General features: G+C 44.0%; 1 protein-coding gene across 1 annotated transcript in view; it reads right to left on the bottom strand.

Annotated features, from left to right (window-relative positions):
• The window catches only part of SCN8A (sodium voltage-gated channel alpha subunit 8), a 129850-nt gene extending 115823 nt beyond the window's left edge, over positions 1-14027 (bottom strand). Inside the window, exon 1 of the mRNA XM_050925364.1 lies at positions 13929-14027. The gene's annotated coding sequence lies outside the window, so the exon portion shown is untranslated. The remainder of the gene's footprint in view (positions 1-13928) is intronic.
• Positions 14028-18767: the final 4740 nt, after the last annotated feature.

Raw genomic sequence — 18767 nt, forward strand, 5'->3', positions numbered from 1 at the left:
ATATGAATATATAATAATATTGATCAAGAGACAGAGACCCTAGCAACTTGAAAACCACATTTCTGAACATTTATACCCACAGTTGTTACAAATAACTTCCAAGATTACTGTAATGGAAGGATTAATGAGAAGTAAAATATTTTTCTATTTTCCCCTCTAGCCAGTTCATGTTGTGTATCTGACAGCACTTCAATGTTCTGTTGATGGTCAGTTGCACTCCCTGTCTCACGCACTAGCATGATGACATGACTCCCCTACAATGTGCTTTGTGGGGAGTGGAGCTGAGCTGAGCTGCAGGCTCTGCCCAGAGCTTTCAAGAGGATGCAGCAGCAAAGCTGAAACTGAACAAGCAGCAGGCAAAAGCATGCACACAGCAGAAGGGGAGGGGAGGAGCAGTGTAGCACCTGCACCTGCACAAACACCCCCAGCTATCAGAAAAGGAGCAGGAAAAAAAAACTATATTTTTTACAAGGGGAACTTTAAAAAATCTCAGGGCTGCTATTTAAAGGGGGCTTTATCAGAGATGTGAACATGTAGGAAACTAGAGAATTTTAAAAAAATACATGTTGGCAGCAATGTGCCTTGCCCAGCATCAACAGAACTGAGAACAGCAGAACCCAGACTTCTGTCTCCTGTCTTAGCCAATAGTCAGAGCTGCCTTTCATTTATCTCCAATCCCATGTGTGAACCTGGAGATTCATTCAGATTAAGCACTAAAGTTTTGTGGTTCACATCCTCTCTTTTTAAAGGCTGACAGAGGAAGGATGCCCAGTGGTTAGGGCACTGAGTTGGAACTCAGAAACTCAAGACATTGTGTGTGACTTTGGGAAGTCATTTAGCCTCATTCCTTGTACAGTGAGGGCAACAGCACTGCCCAACTTTACCAGAAGTAATGTGAGAACAAACACATTAAAGAAAATGAGGTGCTCACTACTATTGCAACAAAGGCCCTATATGCAAATAGAAGTGGAAGGGAAGAATGAGCAGCATTCCAGTCCTCTGCCAGATACATAGTGGTTGCCAGCTCCTCATAGTTCCTGTAACGTTCTGTGCATGAGCCATGCAGGCTATTGATGCGCTGGGTTTAAACTGGCTGAGCAGTGCTAGTCATTATGGCCTAGTCTACAGGTGGAGGGAATTGACCTAAGATACACAACTTCAGCTACGAGAATAGCATAGCTGAAGTCGACGTATCTTAGTTTGACTTACCTCGCATCCTCACGGCACGGGGTCAATTGCCACGGCTCCCCCGTCAACTTTGCTTCCTCCTCTCGCCAAGCTGGAGTTCAGCAGTTGACGGGAGAGTGACTGGGGATCGATTTATCGCATCTACACTACATGCGATAAATAGATCCCTGATAGATCGATCGCTATTCACCGATCCAGTGGGTAGTGTAGATGTACCCTATGATACCACCTTTTTCATCCCATCCTCTGTTCATAGGTCAGAGCTTACTGAATTGGATAGAACCATGCTCACTTCTGGTGAAAGTCACACCGAGGCTGAGAGTCAGCACAGTGCCTACGCACCACTCACTTTACTTAGATTGTCAGCTCTCTGGGGCAGAGACTGTCTTTTGGTTATGTTTCTACAGAGCCTAGTGCAATGGGACTGTGGTCCATAACTGGGCTCCTAAGCGCTACAATAATACAAATAGTAAACACTCAAGTCTCATTTAAGTCATCAAGGATTACAGGATCCAGGGATCCACTGAAGAACAGGCCTCCACCTTCACAACTGTTTGCTGTAAAGTTAGGCTCCTAAAATCCATATTTAGGCTACTAAATAAGTGGCCTGATTTTTCAAGGTGCTAAGTACTGACATGCCCTATTAGGTTTCCACAGGTGTAGTGGGTACTCAACATCTCCGAAAAAAATCAAGACACTTATTTTAGGTACCTAATTATGGATTTTAGGAGACTAACACAAGGCCTCCACATCTGAACATTTTAGCCTATATCTGAGCCAGATCCACAGCCAGTGTAAATCAGCATCTCTGGTGCTGCACCGGTTTGCACAAGCTAAGGATCTGGCCACAATTTTTCATTTTAAACTGTTTGCGATATGTTTTATTTTTTAAAATGTTTTTCTTTCCTGTTTTCTGAACGCCTTTCCTCAAGGTCCCAAGTCAAAGCCATTTTTCCTTTGGCCAAACAAAACCAAACGTTGCCAGAACTGCTTCAACTAGCTAGAGGAGTTATTTTACTATAGAGAACCACCATCCTGAAGGACCGAATTTGGTAGAAACAATGAGGAGTCCTTGTGGCATCTTAGAGACTAACAAATTTATTTGGGCATAAGCTTTTGTGGGATATAACCCACTTCATCAGATGCACCCTGCTTACCTGATCTTCCACTTCATGCATCTGATGAAGTGGGCTATATCCCACAAAAGCTTGTGCCCAAACAAATTTGTTAAGTCTCTAAGGTGCCACAAGGACTCCTTGTTGTTTTTACAGGAGACTAACACACACACACACACGTTATAGTTATACCATAGTTATACAGACTAACACACACACACACTTTAAAATGTATTTTATTTAAAGTTTTATCCTACCTTAAAATTCATATAGAATGATAGTTGAATTGACAGGTATAAATGAACTGTGGGTAAACTTCAATGAAAGAAATTCAGTTTTGATTTCAAATGCCTTAACAACTTATACTTTATGGGGGATCTGATGGAAGGCTTTTAAAATTATAAACAGATATTGAAAGAGGACTAAAGCACCCTAATTTAAGCTCTTTTCATGCCACAACACTAGGAAACCTCAAAGCCATGATCCAACACACATACACTTGCAGAAATGCAGAGCTAAAGATGAGGGGAGCTCCAGGTGCTCAGTACTTATGAAATCAGGTTCATTTATACAGAGATACTTGTAGATACTGAGGTCTGTGAAAAATTTCACACCCTGTGAGAGATAGTTAAGCTGACCTAAGCCCCAGTGTACACTTCTGTTGACCCAGCTACCGCTTCTCAGAGAGGTGAATATACTCCCTCGGCTGCTGTAGTAAGCTTCCACACTAGAGGCCTGTCTGGTAGCACACCTCAGCTAACACAAAAGCAGTAGGAGAAACATGCAGCTGAGCTTTTCAGTTCTCAGTTTGTGAAGATCTTTACATGATGAAACACTGAAATGGCTATTGTCAGAATATGCAGAAATGCAGAAGTGTCAAGGAAGCATTTTGCTCCACATATTCCTAAGGAATAAACCAATCGCTCTATGTCCATCATGTCCAGAGCAGAGGCTGTCTCTTATCTGTGTTTACACAGAAAAGGGCACAACTGCTAATTGAGGCCTCTGGGCACTAATTAAGTATACATGTTTATTCATAAATAATGATAAATTTTAAATTGTACAAAACTTCTCTACAGCTTACATTCTAAAAAATACTCAGCATGCAGTAAGTAAAGTAAGATGGAATGTCTTAACATGACGACTACTATCTGCACCTTTCTTCAGCAAACTCCACTGTGCACCTAATTTATCATGCTACTCTTCAGTGTGCTAATCCCAAAGTATCACAGCCAGCAAATTACAAAGATGAAGCAGTTTAATCAGACAAATTCTTTGGGGGATATCTTTTGCCTGGAGACTTTCCTTGTGTCTATTGGGAAAGAGCAGATTTCAAAAGAGCTCAGAACCCAACAGTTCCCATTTAGGCACTGAAATAAATGGCCATATTTTCAATGGGTATCAGCTCCTGGCAGCCACCATTGTTCTCAATGCTGGGGGGGTGTTTTTGTGAAATGGGGGATTTTCCATTGTTCTCAATGCAGAGCTGCTGGAAGCTAAGAACTTTTGAAAAACTGGCCAAACTGTCTTTTAACCTCTCCACAAAATGGTCAGTAATGGTCTTAGAATAAAGGCACAATTCTTTCTTGTTTAGCTTTTTAAAAAAATGTTAATTTCACGCTTTTTAAAGGTACCAGATTGATGGCACAGGCATCCCAACCCACAGCAGAATACGAGTACCTCCCACTGAAATGAGGAGACTGATGTTCTGTTTCACAGGCCTGGTCTACACTACCTGTTTAAACCGATTTTAGCAGTGTTAAACTGATTTAACGCTGTACCTGTCCACACAACGAGGCCCTTTATATCGATATAAAGGGCTCTTTAAATCGGTTTCTGTACTCCTCCCCAATGAGAGGAGTAGCGCTAAAATCGGTATTACCATATCAGATTAGGGTTAGTGTGGCCGCAAATCAATGGCATTGGCCTCCAGGCGGTATCCCACAGTGCACCATTGTGACCGCTCTGGACAGCAATCTGAACTCAGATACAGCGGCCAGGTAGACAGGAAAAGCCCCGTGAACTTTTGAATTTCATTTCCTGTTTGTCCAGCGTGGAGCTCTGATCAGCACGGGTGGTGATGCAGTCCCAAATCCAAAAAGAGCTCCCGCATGGACTGTACGGGAGATACTGGATCTGTTCACTGTATGGGGAGACAAATCTGTTCTATCAGAGCTCCGTTACAGAAGACGAAATGCCAAAGCATTTGAAAAAAATCTCCAGGCTATGACACAGAGTCCACAGCACAGTGCTGCGTGACATGCGTAACGGAAAGCCAAAGAATCAAATGGACGCTTATGGAGGGAGGGAGGGGGTACGAAGGACTCCAGCTATCCCACAGTCCCCGCAGTCTCTGAAAATCATTTGCATTCTTGGCTGAGCTCCCAATGCCTGTAGGGTCAAACACATTGTCCGGGGTGGTTCAGGGTCTATCTAGTCAATTTACCACCCCTCCCCCTCCGTGATAGAAAAGGGGGAAAAATCGTTTCTTGACTTTTTTATATGTCACCCTATGTATACAGCATGCTGCTGGTAGACACAGTGCTGCAGCAGTAAACAGTAGCATCCTCTCTCCTCCCCTCCCCGGTGGCAGACGGTACAGTGCAGTAGGACTGATAGCCATCCTGGTCATGAGCCCGTGAGTGCTCCTGGCTGGCCTCAGGTGAGGCCAGCCGGGGGCACCTGGGTAAAAATAGGAATGATTCCCAGTCATTTCCAGTAGATGGTACAGAACGGCTGGTAACCGTCTTCATCATAGCAACTGGGGAGTGAGCTCCATCAGCCCCCTCCCTTTCATGTATAAAGAAAAGATTCTGTACTGCCTGGACTATCATAGCAGCAGGATGCTGGGCTCCTCTCCCCCACACCGCTTAATGTCCTGCCTGGACTATCATAGCAGCTAGAGGCTGCCTCCCCCTCATTTTATCTCAGTAACAAGTCAGTGTTTCTTATTCCTGCATTCTTTATTACTTCATCACACAAATAGGGGGGACACTGCCACGGTAGCCCAGGAAGATTTGGGGAGGAGGGAAGCAACGGGTGGGGTTCTTGCAGGGACACCCCCTAGAATGGCATGCAGCTCATCTTTTCTGTGGGATCTGACACGGAGCGGCTGTGCTCTCTGATACACTGCTTCTCTAGTACACTTGCCCCATATTCTAGGCAGGACTGACTATTTTTAGATACCATAAAGGAGGGATTGACTTGGGGAGTCATTCCCATTTTTGTCTTTGCGCCCCCGGCCGACCTCAGCCAGGGGCACCCATGACAGCAGCAGACGGTACAGAACGACAGATAACCGTCATCTCATTGCCAATTTACAGTGGCACAGCAGATGGTACAGAACGACTGATAACTGTCTCTGCTGTCATGCAAAGGCAAATGAATGCTGCTGTGTAGTGCTGCAGTATCGCCTCTGTCAGCGGCGTCCAGTACACATACGGTGACAGTAAAAAAAAAAAAAAAGCTGAACGGGCTCCATGGTTGCCGTGCTATGGCGTCTGCCAGGGCAATCCAGGGAAAAAGGGTGCGAAATGATTGTCTGCCATTGCTTTCCCGGAGGAAGGAATGACTGATGGCATTTACCCAGAACCACCCGCGACAATGATTTTTGCCCCATCAGGCACTGGGATCTCAACCCAGAATTCCAAGGGGCGGAGGAGACTGCAGGAACTATGGGATAGCTATGGAATAGCTACCCACAGTGCAATGCTCCAGAAATCGATGCTAGCCTCGGACCATGGATGCACACCACTGAATTAATGAGCTTAGTGTGGCCGCGTGCACTCGACTTTATACAACCTGTTTTACAAAACCGGTTTATGTAAAATCGGAAGAATCCCGTGGTGTAGACATACCCTCAGAGAAAAAGAGCATGAGCAGCGGTAGATCAGACTACCCCATGCAGCTTTGCCAAGCACCTCAACCCTGTGCTGCAGGAAACAAGTTTAGACATGGAGGGGGAAATTAGTCCCAATGGCCTCTCTTCTGAAATTTCCAGAAGGGGACACAGTTGGTGTCAATTTTCCTGGAGGTTTTCTCACTAGGGACTGAACTGTGATCACAAGTTCATTCCAACAGGCCAACCAGCAATCAGATTGGAAAAAAGTTTTCAATCAACTCTGTACCAGGCTGCATTCAAACCAGTAGCCTAGGGGTAACAGAATATGGTTTCACAAAAATGAGGATGTTAGTTAAACAGAAATTAAAAGATACGGTGCCAAAGGTGAAATCCCTGCAAGCTGCATGGAGACTTTTTAAAGACACCATAATAAAGGCTCAACTTAAATGTACACTCCAAATTAAAAAACAGAGAACCAAAAAAGTGCCACCATGGGTAAACAACAAAGTAAAAGAAGTGGTGAGAGGTAAGAAGGCATCCTTTAAAAAGTGGAAGTTAAATACTAGTAAAGAAAATAGAACAGAGCATAAACTCTGGCAAGTGAAGTGTAAAAATATAATTAGGAAGGTCAAAAATAATTTGAAAAACAGCTAGCCAGAGACTCAAAGTAATACCAACAACAAAATTTAAGTACATTAGAAGCAGGAAGCCTGCTAAACAATCAGTGGGGCCACTGGATGATTGAGATGCTAAAGGAGCACTCAAGGACGATAAGGCTATTATGGAGAAACTAAATGAATTCTTTGGTCTTCTCAGCGGAGAATGTGAGGGAGATTCCCAAACCTGAGCCATTCTTTTTAGGTGACACATCTGAGGAACTGTCCCAGATTGAGGTGTAATTAGAAGAGGTTTTGGAACAAATTGATAAACTAAACAGTAATAAGTCACCAGGACCAGATGGTATTCACCTAAGAGTTCTGAAGGAACTCAATGTGAAATTGCAGAACTACTAACTATAGTTTGTAATCTATCATTTAAATCAGCTTCTGTACCAAATGAATGGAGGATAGCTAAATGTGATGCCAATTTTTAAAAAGGGCTCCAGAAGTGATCCCAGCAATTATAGACTGTTAAACCTGACTTCAATACTGGGCAAACTGGTTGAAACTATAGTAAAGAACAGAATTGTCAAACACATAGATGAACATAATTTGTTGGGGAAGTCAACATGATTTTTGTAAAGGGAAATCATTCCTCACCAATCTACCAGAATTCTTTGCGGGGATCAACATGCATGTGGACAAGGGGGATCCAATGGATATAGTGTACTTAGATTTTCAGAAAAAGAGGTAAACAGTGAGGTGGCAAAATTTGCAGATGACACAAAACTACTCAAGATAGTTAAGTTCAAACCAGACTGCAAAGAGCTACAAAAAGATCTCTCAAAACTGGGTGACTGGGCAACAAAATGGCAGATGAAATTCAACGTTCATAAATGCAAAGTAATGCACATTGGAAAACATAATCCCAACTATACATATAAAATGATGGGGTCTAAAATAGCTGTGACCACTCAAGAAAGAGGTCTTGGTGCCATTAGGATAGTTCTCTGAAATGCTGCACTTGCCAAAAAAATCTAAGAGAATGTTGGGAATCATTAAGAAAGGGATAGATAATAAAACAGAAAATATCATATTGCCTCTATATAAATCCATGGTACTCCCACATCTTGAATACTGTGTGCAGATGTGGTCACCTCATCTCAAAAAAGATCTGTTGGAATTGGAAAAGGTTCACAAAAGGGAAACAAAAATTATTAGAGATATGGAACAGCTTCTATACGAAGAGAAATTAATAAGATTGGGACTTTTCATCTTGGAAAAAAGACAACTAAGGGGAGATATGATAGAGGACTATAAAATAATGACTGATGTGCAGAACATAAATAAGGAAGTGATATTTACTCCTTCTCATAACACAAGAACTAGGGGTCACCAAATGAAATTAATAGGCAGCAATTTTAAAAAAACTAAAGGAAATATTTCTTCACACAATACACAGTCAACTTGTGGAACTCTTTGCCAGAGGATGTTGTGAAGGCCAAGACTATAACAGGGTTCAAAAAAGAATTAAATAAATTCATGGAGGATAGGTCCATCCATGGCTAGTATCCAGGATGGGCAGGAATGGTGTCCCTAGCATCTTGTTTGCCAGAAGCTGGGAATGGGCAACAGGGGATGGATCACTCCATGATCACCTGCTCTGCTCATTCCTTCTGGGGGACCTGGCATTGGCCACTGTTGAAAGACAGGATACTGGGCTAGATGGACCTTTGGTCTGACTCAGTATGGCCGTTCTTATGTTCCTAATACCAGTAACCTGAGGCCTCCAGTCCAGTCTACTGTATGTTTTCTATAACCATCTGCATGTGAATTTGCACTTGCAAAGAACCTGACTTTCATTTTTAAATGCTTTTGTTTTGATTTCACCTTGTATTCTTTAACCGAGATAATTTCTTTGAACAAGTCAATAGGTTCATCGATTCCAGTGTATTTGCTTATTTCAATGATCATTGCAACCTCCTCAGCAGAAAGGCAATCAATAATGAATGGGAGCCACATGCCAGCATGGGCAATGTATGTCCTAGGATTTACAAACAACCTTCAGTGCTGATGACATCTTAAGCCATTGAAGAATAGTATGCATCAGTTTATATTCACAGAAGAGTCACATCAATTCATATCTAAAAAGCACATAAAAAGTCAAACAACTCAATTTCAAACAAAGCAACTAAGAATATGCAGGAGGGATTTTCTGTTTTCAGAATTTTGATCTATTCATGACTCTCTCATCATAGACTACTTTTTTACTTGATTTTTTTTTTTATTTTAACTGAGAATGAAATGAGGATGCATGTTTCTCATTTCTAAACACACCCAATCACTCTTCCTGCTACTGTTTATCAGGCATAGGTTTCTTTGTTGGGAAGTCCCCACATGGTTACCCCAGCACCTCTAAGCAACACTGGATCAATACTGTAGGAAAATTACAACTTCATCTGTATGATGATCTGGTTATCGTCCACAGATAGAAGTTTAGACAACAGGTTAAGTTACTTGTGATGGGACTAGTCTTTTCACCAAATACTAACCAGACTACAGGTGTTGCAACTTATAAACAAAGATCAAGTGTACAAATCTTATAATTATAATTAACAATCCTCTCTGAACACCCTGAAGGATGTTTGACTGAAATTATTGATATCCAAGGTTCATCTGAGATGCCTGGCATTTTACTTATACAGGTCTTTAGAAGATCATATTATGTGTAGCTATGATAAATATCATCATGCTATTCATTACATTAGCAACCCCAGGGCTGTAAGTCAACATTACTGAAAAGCATTAAGATCATTTTAAGCAGCTTTCTACTACTCGGTACACTAGAAAGGAACAAACTCTGGCAACTCAAAGTGTAAAAGTATAATTAGACAGGCCAAAAAAGAATTTGAAGAGCAACTAGCAAAAGATGCAAAAACTACCAGCAATTTTGTTTTTTACTATATCAGAAGCAGGAACCCTGCCAAACAATCAGTGAGGCCAATGGACAATCGAGGTACTATAGGAGCACTCAAGGAAGACAAGGTCATTGCAGAAAAGTTAGACAATTCTTTGTATTGGTCTTCACTGCAGAGGATGAGCGGGAGAGATCCACACCTGAGCCATTCTTTTCAGGTGGTAAATCTGAGGAATTGTCCCAGATTGAGATGCCAATAGAGGAAGTTTTGGAACAAACTGAGACATTAAAAAGTAATGTCACCAAAACCAGATGGTACTCACACAAGAGTTCTGAAAGAACTCAAATATGAGATTGCAGAACTACGGGATGTAACCTAATGCTTAAACCGTCCTCTGTACCAGTTAACAAAAGGATACCTGATGTAATAATATTTTTTTTAAATAGCTCCAGAGGTGATCCTGGCAACTACAGGTCAGTAAGCCTAACTTCAGTACCAGGCAAATTGGTAGAAACTATAGTAAAGAACAGAAAAATCAGACACCTAGATTAACATAATATGCTGGGGAAGAGTCAACACAGCTTTTGAAAAGGGGAATTGTGTCTCAGTAGTCTATTATAATTCTTTTAGGGGGTCAAACATGTGGACAAGGGTGATCCAGTGGATATAATGTGCTTGGACTTTCAGAAAGCCTTTGATAAAGTCTCTCAGCAAAGGCTCTTAAGCAAACTAGGCACTCATGGGATAAGGAAGGTAGGTCTTTTCATGAATTAGTAATTTATTAACAGATAAGAAACAAAGGCTAGGAATAAATGGCCAGTTTTCATAGTGGAGAGAGGTAGATTATGGGGCTGCCCAAAGATCTGTATTGGGATCACTTCTGGTCAACATATGCATAAAAGATCTACAAAAAGAGGTACGCAGTGAGGTGGCAAAGTTTGCAGAGGATTCAAAATTACTCAAGATAGGTAAGTCCAAAGCTGACTGCAACAAGTTACAAAGGGATCTCACAAAACTGGATGACTGGGCAACAAAATTCCTTGTTGATAAATGCAAAGTAATGCACATTGGAAAACATAATCCCAGTTATATATATGAAATGATGGGTTCTGAATAGCCGTTACCACTGAAGAGAGAGAGCTTAGAGTCATTATGGATAGTTCTCTGAAAACACCTGCTCAACATGCAGCAGCAGTCAAAAAAGCTAACAAACTGTTGGAAACCACTAGGAAAGAGATAGATAATTAGGCAGAAAATATGATTTCATGATATAAAACCATTGTATGCCCACATCTTGAATACTGTGTGCACTTCTGGTTGCCCCATCTCAAAAAAGATATATTAGAATTGGGAAAAGTAGAGAGAAGGGCAACAAAAATGATTAGGGGAATGGAGCAACTTCCACTGAGGGGAGATTAAAAAGACTGGGACTGTTCATCTTAAAAATAGAAACTACTAAGGGTAGATATGATAGAGGTCTATAAAATCATGAATAATGTGGACAAAGTGAATAAGGAAGTGTTATTTACCTCTTCACATAACACATGAAACAGAGGTTATCCAATGAAATTAATAGCCAGCAGATTTAAAACAAACAATACTTCTTCACACAATACACTCATTGACAGGGGACGTAATGAGGCCACAGATAAAACTGGATTAAAAAAATTAGCAGATAAGTTTGAGGAGGAAACAGGGCCGGCACTTCCATTTAGGTGACCTAGGCAGTGCCTAGGGCACCAGGATTTGGGAGGGCGGCAGACTGCTTCGGTGGACCTCCTGCAGGCGTGCCTGCAGATGGTCCGCTGGTCCTGCGGCTCCGGTGGACTGGTGAGCCAGCCCTGTGCCTAGGGCACCAAAAACCCTGGCGCCGCTCCTGGGAGGAAAGGTCCATCAATGGCTATTAACGAAAATAGTCAGGGACACAGCCCATGCTCAGGGAGACCCTAAATCTCTGGCTGACAGAAGCTGGCAGTAGAAGACAGGAACGGATCACTCCATCATTGCCCTATTCTGTTCACTCCCGCTTAAGCATCTGGCCCTGACCACTGTCAGAAGACAGGATTCTGGGCTAGATGGATCATTAGTCTGATCCAGTCTGGCCATTCTTACATTCTAGATAAGAATTTCTGGTAACATAATGTCACTGTGAGCAGCTTCCACTAGCCTCAGAAAAGGAGAAAAACCTAAAATGGTATGAATCTGTGACCAATAATTGGGCCTCGGGTATGAACCCAGCTCACACAAACACACTGTAGGGAGCAATGCAGCTGGGAAGATGAAGAGATTCACTAGACCTTTTCTGTTTCCAGGGAACTGTCCATTTCAGCACCACACGCCTGAAGCCCACAACAAACCCAAAAAGCATAAGGGACCATCCCCTGTCCCAGTGCCACAGAAAACCAGAAGTTGGGGCAAGAAGGAAGTTAAATAAGCTTTAAAGATATTTTATATATATATATAACCAGCCACTAACAAAGGGGAAATCAAACCCCTAAAAACAGTCACCAAGAAAGGAAATAAAATAAGACTATAATTATTATTTGTTGCTTAGCAATACACACACACAGGTTACACATGTCCTGTACCTTGATTTGTTTTTACAAAAGCTTCCACCCCATAGCACAGAAAATACACATATCACTATGTTACACCACCTTCCTCCACTCCAATACACACATACTATTTATATACGATCAGATCTTAAAGGGTGTGTGGGGAATACCCAGAAAACTTTTAATACTCTCTCCCCTTTCCCTCAAAGGATACTACTGGTATCTGGGCAGAGGGGCCTGGCTCCTCCTCTCCCGGACCAAATCCTTTTTCCAGTGTAAAGTGCAGGACCTATGGGTCTCGCGTTCCCTGCTGCAGCGTTACAAGGACTAGGTTAGGAGTCAGTGTGCCATGGAAATATGCTCTTCACCACCCCCACACCACCACCTCCCCGGAAAACTACTCCTAAGCAATGTCATGCCAGGTATTTGCAGCACACATACAGCATATGGAGGGGAAGCAGTGATTAAACCTACCACGCCCCGCAGTCTCTTCCCAAAATTCCTGGAGTTAGCCGCTTGAGAGGTGTGTTGCAAAGTGTCCCCCATATCGCCTTTTCAGACTTTACCTCTGATCATCGGCAGCTCTAGGTGTGGAGTGCACCTTCCAGCGTTCCCACCCCCACATCAGGTGGGTGTAATTTGCACCAGGAAGGAAGGGAGGAGACTGACACCCTGCTTTTAGCCTTGCAAACATGCACAACACAAACCCATCCCACTTAAAAACCCTGCAGCCCCCTCCCAAAAACCTTAGTGCAATAGGGGGGGCCGAAGGCAGAAACTGGGGTACCAAGACCTATATCAGGTTAAAACCTCCAGCCCACCCTCGCGTCTCTCCCCCTCTCCCAGGAGTCCGGGGAGGCGCGCTCAGGCTGCTGAGGTTTGAAGGGGAGTGCAGAAGGGACGAACCAGCTCCGCAGCTAGAGAGGGGTTGGAAAGACCCGAGACTGAGTGGGGAGCCCGGGCTGGGGGTGGGCAATGGGCAGGCTCCCCAGATTAGGGGGGTTGGCATGGAGAAGGGGCCTAGATGGAGCCCAGGCAGCTGGTAGGATTGATGGTGGGCGGACTGGGTTGGGGAATGCACCAGCTCCCCGGCGGTTGGGGCGGGGGCTGTCGCAGCTGCAGGAGAGATACCCCGGCCCAGGGCTGGCAGGCAGCCCTCGCCCTCCCCCAGTGCAGACCGGGGAGCCAAGCTGCAGCTGGGACAGGGGGCAGGAGGCCCGGCTTCCCCCAGCTGGGGAAGAGAAAGGAGCTAACCCGCAGCCCCAGGCGCCCCAGTGCCGGCTAGGATCCCAGGCTGCTGGGACAAGGGGATGGAGGCTGGGGACACACTCAGCAGCTGGCCAGAAGCCCTAGCCCCCCAGCGCAGACTAAGCGGGATGCAGCGCACCCCGGTGGGGGGTGGGGAAAGACGCACACGAGCAGCTGGCAAGCGCACCTGTGCTCCCCAATGCCGTCGAGGGGTTGGTGCTGTTAGGACAGACAGATTTGGGGAGAGGGGAAACCCTGGCACCCCAGCTAGGTAGGCGGGAGAGGAAGCGGCCCCAAATGCAAGCAAGGAGCTGCCGGTGCTGGAAAATCGCTCTGCGGCAAAACCCCCGCCTGGAGCGGGGAGAGACGGGGTGGCAAAAAAAATCAAATGGGACAGGGGTTTGCCAGACCCTCAGCGCCACCTGCGCGCCTCGCCGGGATCCCGGGCTGGGGATGCAACTTACTGTGGCTACTGCACTAGCGTGACTCCCGCAAGGCGTTGCTGGACTGCAGGGGTACGGAAGCTGCAGGAGAAACTGCGGTTGTCGCCATCTTAGTGCGCTGCCTCCCCTGCCTTCCCCCCAGTGCAGCGTGCAGTTCCCTTGCATAATTGATGACTCTTAGCCGAATGGTTAGGGAGCGTCTCAAAAATCTCTGCACTCGCCTCTATCCCCACACCCTCCCGCCTTGGCAGCCCAGGGATCATGCATCCAGCAACTCAGAACTTGGACGGGAGGGAGGGCCAGGGACTCTAAGGGATGCAGAGGGTAAAGGGCACCCCCTCTCTTCAAGTAAAATTCCCCACCAAGTTCACTGCTATGACAATAGGGGTGGTTCCCTGGGTGTGCACAGTATTGGGTCCTGGGTAGCTGGTGGGTCACTTAAGCAGACGGAGATAAATACCTGGATAGATGTAGGGGGATAGAGGGCATCAGCCAACAGAGGAATAGAGGATACTGAAGCCACAGATGAGGAGAGGCCCTGGTGGGATGGGAGTGTCTCTCAGAGACCACAGAATGGAAAAAAGTTTGAGGATCCCATCTCTGAAACAAGCTGTAACAATAACACACCTGCTCTCTCCCCTGGCCACCAGCCCATAAACTCAGTTCACAGATTCTAAAAACACTCATTGACTCCTGAACTGGGGACATACCATAGCACCCTCAGCCAGGCTAGGGCAGCACTGGGCATAATTAAGTTAGTCTGATTTCACAAGGGGTTCATCTGACCCCTTTCAACTCACTGGCCCAAATGGAGAGTGACATCTAACTGAGTATAACTTACAGTTACTGATTTAGCTTCTCTGTAACTCATTGAACTAAGCCAAATTGATCTGAGCCAGTTGTAACCCAATTTAAGTGTGTTTGCACAAGCTCAACTAAATCAATTTAAAAACTGATTTTGGTTAAACCAGTGCAACTTAGGTATGCAAAAACAAGGCCTTAGTCCACATCAGTAAGTGTCTATAAATTGGCCTAAAGGTGTCCCAAGTATAAGGCCTGGTCGACACAACTGGAGGATTGGGCCAAAAGAAATCTGATGAGGTTCAATAAGGACAAGTGCAGGACGAATCCCATGCACTGCTACAGGCCGGGGACTGACTAGCTATGCGGCAGTTCCGCAGAAAAGGACCTAGGGATTACAGTGGACGAGAAGCTGGATATGAGTCAACAGTGTGCCCTTGTTGCCAAGAAGGCTAACGGCATATTGGGTTGCATTAGTAGGAGCATTGCCAGCAGATCAAGGGAAGTGATTATTCCCTTCTACTCAGCACTGATGAGGCCACATCTGAAGTACTGCATCCAGTTTTGGGCCCTGCCCCCACTACAGTGAGGATGTGGACAAATTGGAGGGTGGTAGATCTCCATCCTTAGATGTTTTTAAGGCCTGGCTTGACAAAACACTGGCTGGGATGATTCAGTTGGGGTTGGTCCTGCTTTGAGCAGAGGGTTGGACTAGATGACCTCCTGAGGTCTCTTCCAACCCTAATCTATGATTCTATTTCGGTTTCAGATGTGATTTTTTTTTTACTAAAATAATTATACCAGTGCAACCCCTAGTGTGGATGCAGTTGCAGAGGCATAAAGATGCCTTATGCTGGTATAGCTTATTCCCAAACCCATACAGAAATAGCTACACTGGTATAAAAGCATCTATATATTGATACAACTGCAGCCACACCCAGGGATTGTACTACTTTGCCACCTCACTGTGTACCCCTTTTACCAGATCATTTATGTACATGTTGAACAGGTCTGATCCTAGTAAAGATCCCTGCAAGACCCCACTATTTATATCTCTCCACAGTGAAATTCCTACCTGTTGTTTACTATCCTTAAACCAGTTACTGATCCATGAGAGGACCTTTCTTCTTGTCTCAAAAGTGCTAACTTTGCTGAAGAGCCTTTGGTGAGGAACCTTGTCAAAGGTTTTCTGAAAGTCCAAGTAACTTTGTCCACATGTTTGTTGAGCCCCTAAAAGAATTTGAATAGATTAGTGAGGCATGATTTCCTTTTACAATAGCCATGTTGACTCTTCCCCAACATATTATGTTCATCTATCCCAACAGTACCAACCAACCCAAACAGGACCTCCTACCAACACAAACCCTTCATAATCCTATAATCTTTCACTTCCAAGGAGATTTCCCAAACCAATTCCCCGACAGAACAAACGTTCTCCTTCTGAGGCAGTCACCCTCTGACAGAAGGCAGACGACCAAGGAAGTGAGCTACATTTTCTAGCTCTTTCTGGCCAGGTGTGGCCTTCACCCTCACAGACATCAAGGTGGCTGAACAAACTAAACTCTACCTGCCCTTCCACATTAAGACAAATCCCCTCCCTCCACCATGATGAACGGATGTTGCCCATCCCCGTAGCAATAAAACAAACGTGCATGGCCCTACCGCACCCAACACCCTCACAGATTTCACTGCCTTTCCTCTGCATAACAGAGCTGCTGGTGGTGCCAGAAGTGGAGCCTCTTAAGATATGTCTACACTGCAGGTAGAGTGTGCCTACCAGGTTGGGTAAACAGACACGCATTTGTTCTGCTCTTGTTAGCACACTAAAAATAGTGTGGAAGCCAAGGCATGGGCTAGCCACCCAAGTACAGGCTCTGTGTGTGTGTGCGGGGGTGTGGGGGGGGTGTAATTCAGCAGCTAGCCCACGCTACAATGTCCACATTGCTATTTTTAGCATAGTAGTTTGATCAGACCTAGGGTGTGTCTGTTTACCCAGGCTGGGAGTCATGCTCTCAGCTGCAATGTAGACATACAGGGCTCATGCCTCATGGCTGGAAAGTGTGGGCAAGCCAGATTGGACTGGAGCTGTATAAGTGTAGCAGCTCCCAGAAACAGCGGTGCACACACGGCATGCACTTGTACAAAACATGCACCATGTATGCACACTCTCACTTTGGATCTGGGGCTCAGTGCTATACTAAGAAAAATTGGATTGCTTTACTAACAGTGGTGGAAGGAGATCTGCAAAGTCAGAAAAGGAAATTAGGTACCCAGTACCCATTGAAAGTCAATGAGAGTGGGACACCTGGCCCCATTTGTGCCTGTCAAAACCTCCCTCATTGTGCCCCATGTGCAGCTGGTGTGCACGTACTAACTGACAAAGAACTTTTGAAGGACAATGGAATCTCTCCCCTGGCCTATCTAGAAAGCAAAACTGTGCTTGGCTGAAAAACTCTCCCAGCTTCTCACCTTTCCCATAAATCCTGCTTCTCTTATTATCATGCAAAACTTCAGAGAGTAAAATGAGCGGGCTTCGTCCCTTTATATTAACCCTGGTTCTAACCAGATATACATACATTCAAGGGCAGGGTAGAACCATTACTCAGTGAGGAGGAAAAGACAACACCACAAAATGCAGCAATGGCTGAAGTGTTAAATGCCTTTGTTTGTTCCTGCAAAATGGCTAGCAGTGACTGGATGACTAACATAGTTACTCTCTAAAATTAAAAAGAGTTAAATTTTCAAAAGCTCCCACATGACTTTTGACCTTACATCCTTTTGGATTTCCATTAGACTAAACTTTGAACCTACTAACTTACAAACTGCCATATGTATCACTGTCTATTAACTAGCTACATATATACGGATATCTCTCTTCTATAGAGCAGTCTCATAACCAGTAGTGATGATGGCAATTAGGGTCAGTTGGGAAGGATGTTTTTGTGATATTTTTAGTATTACTTAACATTTATATTTGTCTGGACCTGTACTAAATTCAGTTTGTTTTGTTCAAGAAAAGAACCAATCCATTCACTATTATTATTATTAAAGATTTCTATAGTGGCAGCACCCAGAAGATGCAGGTAGGAGCTGAGCTTCGTTGTGCTAGGCACTGCACAGACAGAAGTACATATGATCTCGGCCCTGAAGAGCTTAAAATTTTCCTTGTTTTTTTTTATTATTATTATTTTTACAAACTGAAACTTGATGACAATCATAAAATGGTGTCACAAAATATCTAAGATAATTTGGCACACTCGTGCTTTGGCCATTTTCCCCTCAATTCCACCATAATTCACAAAAAATAACTTCTAGCATCAATCCTTCAAAACAATTGAATCTAATCAACACCACTGTTGGTCCCAGTGGAGATACCAAAAACTGAATAGATCTGGATGCTAAAATCCCCCACCCACCCCATGCAGATGATTCCAGTTTCAAATCCAGCCCTTTTGCCTCAAGTACATAGGAACTGCATAGGCTAGCACCAGATGCTTCAGAGGAAGATGCAAGAAACCCCACAGCAGGCATATGGGATATTCTGCCCCCTAGGAAGGTCTCAGCTTTCCCACCCACCAGAATTTTCAAGATTTCAACCAAAAAATATTCCCATCTCAAATTGAGATGAAAAGTCAAAATCTCAAAAATTTTCACAAACCTAAAATCTGAAAACATTTTGGATTGGGTCAGTCTATCTCTCTCTCTATATAGTGTGTGTGTTTACTATAAATTAACAAATTTTGTAATGAAGTCAGTTTGAAGAAAAAATATTATTTTTAAAGTGTTGAAACAGGATTGTTTGATGATTTAAAAAAAATTTTTAAGTTTTTTTAAATGGGAAATTTGTCAAAATTGGCCCTTTCCCACAGTTTCTGTTTTGACAAATTAGCATTTTCCAACATAAAATGCATTTCACTGAAAAATTCCTGACCACCTCTAAACCCAACCGTAATAGGTATAAAATTAAATTAAATGGAGACACAGGCACTAAACTGTTTTTTAAAGGCCTGTTTTTAAAAGCTCCACAATGCACAAGAATGTGAAGTGGGGTGGCAGGAG

The sequence above is a fragment of the Gopherus flavomarginatus genome, chromosome 16, assembly GCF_025201925.1.
Source record: "Gopherus flavomarginatus isolate rGopFla2 chromosome 16, rGopFla2.mat.asm, whole genome shotgun sequence".
In the NCBI taxonomy this organism is placed as follows: domain Eukaryota; kingdom Metazoa; phylum Chordata; order Testudines; family Testudinidae; genus Gopherus; species Gopherus flavomarginatus.